Below are 6,596 nucleotides of genomic sequence, written 5' to 3'. Positions count from 1 at the left end.
GCGTCAGGGACAGTTGACCTTCCTTCATTTCACAAATATTAATTGACCAATTATTTGTAACAGACACTGTTAGGCTCTGAGGACTCGATGGTAAACAAGTCGGACAAGGTCCCCCACTTCTGAGGAGTTTGAATCCTCGTGCAGAATGCCAGCGGTTAAGTAAACAAGATACTCACAGACGGGGCAGGCACACATGGCGGGCAACCTTGGCGAGGCAGCGATGTCACTGCCAAGCTATTTAGTGCATATTGTATGTTCGAGGCATACAACAGGCACTCGATAGCGTATTAGGATAGGACTCAAATGCAAAGTCAGAAAAGAGGCACAATCGGCCCTCCAGAGTGCACAGCCTGGGGTTCTGGTGGGGGTCCCCAGCCGCAGTGCTTCTCTCCCTGGCCAAAGGGTGAGCCTGGTCTCTGTGGACCAGTCATCTACTTCATGGCCATGGGCCTCAGTGATTGGACCAGGTATGGGCCCATGACCCAAACTGGACCTTTTCAAGTATCCCGTCTTCATCCCACCCACTGCACCCCCAGTCACAGTTGATTCTGGAATCTTCCTACTTAAAGTTTCCAGGACTCCCTTCTTTTTGGTTGTGAGGCCGCAAGGATTTCAGGAGGCAGAAGAGCCTGCAGCTGGGATTCTAGTCTAAGAAGGAAGACAGGCACAGAGAAGCCGAGGAGAGGAGAGATGGAGAGATTGTCTCCTTAATCCAGCCACCCTGGAGGCAACCGCACCCTGACATCAGAAGTTGGGTTATCTGAGCCAACGTGCACACACCCATTATTTGACTGAGGTCAGTGAGACAGGAAGGGCAAGGAATGCTTCAACCATGACAGATAAAGAAACTGAGGCTCAGACAGGTGGAACTATTGCTCAAGAGCACTTGACTAATTGAGGGTGAAGTCAAGCAGAAGCAACCAAACCTCTGAACCACCTAGATGAGCGCTCTCGTCCCATCCACTGCCACAGAGAGCACGGCTCCTGTCCCCAGGTGGGCCATGTCCTCCAAAGCCACCCTTCAGTCTGGACTCTGAGGGCGACAGACCATGGTGTCTACTCAGATGAGAACTACTCGGGGCCCAGGGGCAGAATCTCTCCTCTGGGAACTTGCACTCACAAAGTCCGGTGGGGGACTGGAGCAAAATGGAACGAAATTACTTGCTATTGTCATTGCTCCTTCCTCTGAAAATGTCCACTCCATCTGCAGTGCCACCACCTCCCCGTCACTCAACGGCCATCTACCATCAAATGCATAAGTCCCGATTGGTGGACCACTAACACCTTACCCTTATAGTCACTCACACTGTCGCCTGTAAAATATCCTCCAAAGAACCCAGACAGCTTCCTGTCTATCCTGTCAGATTCTGTAAAGTGCTTTTATACCAAAAGGGTGAGGTGTGGAGGTGGTTGGCAGCACCCGCGTTTTTGAAATGAGAAGCAAGGGAACCTCTGTGTGTGTTCTAAGGCCACTTCCTGCTCCCACATGCTAAGAGCGTGGCTCCCAGCCATGGTTCTCAGGCACCTGGGCCAGACCGAGAACTGGGACATGGGTTTTCTAAGCCGGACCCAGGCCTCCAACATGATGAAACTCTGTGATGCAGGCCCCATCATTCCGGAAGTGTCTCCCAGGAGGTAGTCCTTCCTGTGGGTTTCAGATTTCCAGCAAAATCTGGAAATGCCACTTCCATTGACCCTCAAAGCAGAAGAAGAGACACGGCTGAAGCTGCCCAGAGCCTCTGAGTAAACCACCCTTCCCATTTTCTTCTTCATATCCCTCTGGGTTTATCTTGAGAGTAGGTTCAGGCTAGACAGGTCAACAAAGGCTCTGGAACTTTTGTAGCAAAAGGACAGAGCCGTCACTGAAAGCTGGGCAGCACCACCCGAGATTCTGCACTAACGTAGGCAGCAGCCACAGTCCCCAGGACAAGGGGGCCCCTGGGCGTCTGCAGAAGGAATGCAGCATTTATAGTTGGCAGGCTCATGGAGTAATCTCTGCACAGGGGTCTGGGCCTGAAAACGCCTCCTGTGTCCCTGTCATCCCACCTGTGGGCCACTTCCTACTTCTCAGCCTCTCCCCTGACTCCAGTCAAGGCTACAGAAAACCAGGCCACAAGATTCCAGTTCACGCCACAGAATCTCGTTAGTGCAGGCACCTCATCTTAAGCCTGTGCCAAGTGTCTGTTGCTTCCTGTCCTGTTCTCTGCTGTCACACAGTGGGTCTTCAGGACCCACACATGCACACAGAATGCTCTGTGTGTAACCCAGCTAATGGGAGATAGGAGCCGGTGGCCCACTGCTTCTCCCATTTATGTCTGGGGGGAACAATCCTGAGACAGAGCTCCATAGATCCTCTGCGGGACCCAGGTGATCAAGCACTGGTCACCTACAATGGTGGACAACCTGGTCCCACACCTCAGAGTGGCTTTCCCTTTGGGTCTCGCTCCTGCTCTCTGGGGTCACCTCCCAAAGACACATAGCTCCATGTTTATTTCCCCACATACCCACATACCCTATTGTTGCATAACAAACTATCCTAAAATTCAGACATTTCAAACAACCATCCTATTGTGCAGTTGAGGCAGATCATCTGAAAACAAGGGTAGTCTGTCTCTGCTCCATGTGGCAGAGAGTGAGACTGCTGACCAGGGCCTTGATTCTCCCCCAGGGGCCTCTGCAGGTGGCTGCTTGGGCTTCCTCACAGCATGGCAGCTGGGTTCCAGCAGGAGACGGAAGGGTTCCTTTACAGGCCTCACTTCAAGTGCTTTCCATTCACAAAGGCAGCGTCAGGCTGCCCCAGAACCAAGCGGGCAGGAGAGTAGGCGTGGCTCTCGGCACAGGAGTGACATCGAGTTTCAGCATCTTTAATCCGTCATGATTAACTGAATGAATGAATCAATCAATGAACAGTCAGCTGTTAATTAATCCACAGGAGCCCTCTCCCCATTCAGCTGCTGCCACTAGGCCTGAACTCTGGGAATAAGATATTACTTGGATAATTTGTTTGAGACTAGAAGGTTTTTTGACCTCAGAGTCTTCAAATGTTCAAGCTGAAGGGACCCGAGAGGTGCAATAATCCATTTAGTCACCTCATAGAACAGCTGGAGACAAGGAAGGGCAGGAAGGGGCTGTCTGAGGGCACCATTCTGGCCGTTGGCAGGGTAGGCACCAGCCCACGGCTCCCCTCCCGCCACCCGCCTCCTCCACCCAGGGATAATGAAGGAGGTGACCCATGGAGACCTGCCGTCCCAGAGCCTTTCCATCTCCACTCCTAGGAATGCTGCTGTCCCGACTCTCAGGAGCTCAGGGGGGACCCTGTGAGTGAGCCAAGGGTGTCGGTGAGGGAAGGTGCTCAGACCAGGGACTCACCAGCCCCCGCCATGCAGCCTGACCTGCTCTTCCATGATCCAAAGGTGACCCAGTTGCCACTCACGGCCACCCAGCCCTGAGGGTCACGTGGTCCACCCCTACAATGACAGCAGGCTACTTCCACACTTCATGAACACTCAAGAAACCTCTAGAATGTGCAAGGCAGAGAGGGAAATATGAAATAATACGATAAGCCCAGTCCCTAGCTCGTATTGAGTACCGACCAAGCCAGGCGCTTCAGAGCACATCCTCATTCTACTCAGGAAGAGGTTCAGGGGAGCCGGGCAATTCAGCTCTGGTTCCCAAGCAAAGTGTCACCTGCTGGGACCAAACACAGGCCCATCATCCACTCCTCTCCCTAAAGCGCGATGGGACTGCCCCTCCGGGAGAGGAGGTCTAGAGGTGAGGCCACGGCACCTTCCATTCCGTCAGCAAGGAGCTAGTCCCAGACACCCAGAAGCTGAAGAGGCAGGACTCAGGACCACAGCAGGGCACAGCAGGTTGGCCTTGGCTCAGGAGGCCCAGGAGAGGCTGGGTGGGGAGGTCCCCTGAGGCGGCCGAGCCAGAGGCTGAGCCAGGGCTCCTGGGTGGAGACGTGGCTGGTCGTTGGTGCCGTGGTCCTCTGGGGCTGGCTGCGGGATCTAGTGGGGGCAGAATTGCTGTGTGGAAGGGCCTGGGGGGCACTCCTGCACTTCAGGTTCCAAAAGGGGACCGAGGGGGGTCTGTCTTGCAAGCCCTGAGGTTTCTGATGTGGCTGTTTTCCCAGGTGCCATGTGTCCTGCACCAAGCCTGTCCCTTGACGATCACATCCCGCCTAGTCACAGTCCTGCTGCACAGAGGGGACACACAGGACAGTACCCCCCAAAGACCCTGGGGCAGCATCTCTAGCCAGACACCAGGGTCTCTGCCCCTCCTGCTCAGGAAGAGAGACTTCCGCCTGAGCAAGACGGCTCACGTCGGGCCCGGCAGCCCCAGGCCCAGGGCTGCTTCCCAGCACTGTGGGGCAGCCGGGCCAAGCTGCTGACTCACCCTGTACCCTCAGACGAGTCACTTCCCTCCTGGCACCTGTCATGGAATTGAAAGTGGGCATCCCTGTGTCCCTGGCCTCCGGATCCGGGGCTGGACTACCAGAAGGGCCTTTCCAAGCAGGGCTGACTGGCTGGTGGTGACTGAGGGGTGGGGGTCAGGGGAGCAGGGAACAAGTGATTTGGAAAGTTATACTCAATGAAAGAATGTTGCACTCAGAAAGTGGGAACTGCCTGCTTAACTTCACAGTCCACACCACTGAGAGTCTCCACGAACCTCCTGGGGACAGCAGTGTCCTGGGGTGGCTATGCCACTGGAGAGGGACACAGCTCAGGATCACAGTGGACCCCGGGCAGGACCACACGAATCACTGTGTGGTAGATGAGGGGTGTCCTCATTTTGGATACCTGGGGTTTCTCCAGCAAACTGACATCTGGTGACATGGGAAGCTGAAAAGGGTCTTGCAGAAGAAACACGGTGGGAGGTCCAGCCACCACCACAAGGCACACGGTGACACAGAAGGACAGTCAGGCCACATGCTCACTCTTCTAAAACATAAGTTTATAAAACAATTTAATCCCAATATTTAATTTTTAAAAAGAAATTTAAAAATGAATGTTGTAAATATCTATGTGTATCTATTTCCCCCAATACATATGTATCAGGGAGAAAGTTCTAGAAGCCACACAATGCAACATTAATAGGAGGTGTCCTTGCAAGGATTTCCTCTCCCTCCCTTTCGCTTTCTTTCTCTTGCCGTGTCTCTGTAGGTCCAAGTTTTCCACATGTGCTTATATAACACATTTAAATAAAGTAAACAATGAAAGAGTTTGTAATTGGGCCCGGAGAAGAACTCAGAACTTAGCACCCTATTGCCAACACCGTAGGGTGGTGGATCCTAGTGTCCCCCTAGGATCTGTTCCAAGGGTCAACAGACAGCAAGCTTCTGGGCCAAACGAGGCCCACATTCCCTTCCTCACCGTGCTCCAGCGAGGACAGTGTTACAGCTCATTCTCAGCATGGGGGACGGACATAGCCTGGGGAGTGGCAGGGATCCCAGGCAGAATTAAAGTTTTCCAGAATCATGGAGAGGCAACGATATTAGGAATTTATTCTCACCGCTGACCATCTCTCGAGCTATCCCTGCTGCTTCTGATTATGACCATAACCTGAACCTCTGGCCTAGGGCAGAGGAGCAGCACTGGGCCCAGAGAAAGGAAGCACTGGTCTAAGATCAGTCCTGAGCAGCAGCGTGCACAGAGTCCATGCTGGAGCCCAGAGCAGCCGTTCAGTCCTCCAGCAGGGTGATCAGACACCTACCGTGGCCTGCCATAGGACAGGCCCCGTGGAACCAAGATCAATAAGATGCCTTATTCAGATAAACACGTTCCCAGACTAGTGGGAGGAGAGAGACTCAAACCCAGAGAGATTACATCATCATACTAATAAATGCCGTGTGAGAATACTGTGGGGCTACACAGAAAATGGGGTCCCAGTCAGATGGGGGCAGGGACTCTGAGAGGGTGAGCTTGAGGGGGGCAAGTATGAGCTGGGTCCTGGGACATCATAGGAATCCACCCAGTGAGGATGTGCGAAGGCCCTGGGTCGTGGGAAATGCCTGTTTGCTGTGGAAACTGAGTCATGCGAGGAGAGTTTGGCCAAGTTAGTTGGGATTAGATCTAAAGAGCCTTGACAGTGTCTCTGAGGAGTTTGAGTCTCATTTTGTTGACACTATGGGGTAAGCAAAAACTTTTTAAGCAAAAACTGCCTTTTCTGCTCTGTGGACCTGACTTTCTGGCTGGAGAGGCAGTGGAGAAGCCCGGGTGATGGGTAGCCGGGAGTGACTAGGTGAGGGCCGGAGGGCTGGGGAGGTGGGGACGGAATCCAGGAACCCGGAGGGCCCGGAGGCCCTGCCCACAGGACCCAGGCTCCGGCCACAGCAGGCCCTGCCTGGCAGGGAGTGCGCTCCTGGTGCCAGGGTCATGTGAGGATCTGCAGACTGGGCTCAGATGACAGAGGCCTCTTGCTCCATCCTGCGCAGCCCGACTCCCGGGTGGGGAGGTGGTGGATCAGGCGATGTGGGCAAGGTGGGGCAGAGCTCCTGGAGGTGGGGCTGGGGCTGCTGACGCATGGGAATGGGGCCAGGCCAGGTGTCCGGGGGCCTCATGTGCAGCCTGGTGACAGAAGGTTGGGCGGCAGCC

This window comes from Marmota monax, unplaced genomic scaffold (assembly GCF_021218885.2).
Source record: "Marmota monax isolate L192 unplaced genomic scaffold, Marmota_monax_Labrador192_F-V1.1 WCK01_AAM20220418_F8-fsc00288, whole genome shotgun sequence".
Lineage (NCBI taxonomy): Eukaryota > Metazoa > Chordata > Mammalia > Rodentia > Sciuridae > Marmota > Marmota monax.
This window is presented reverse-complemented; position numbering follows the sequence as displayed.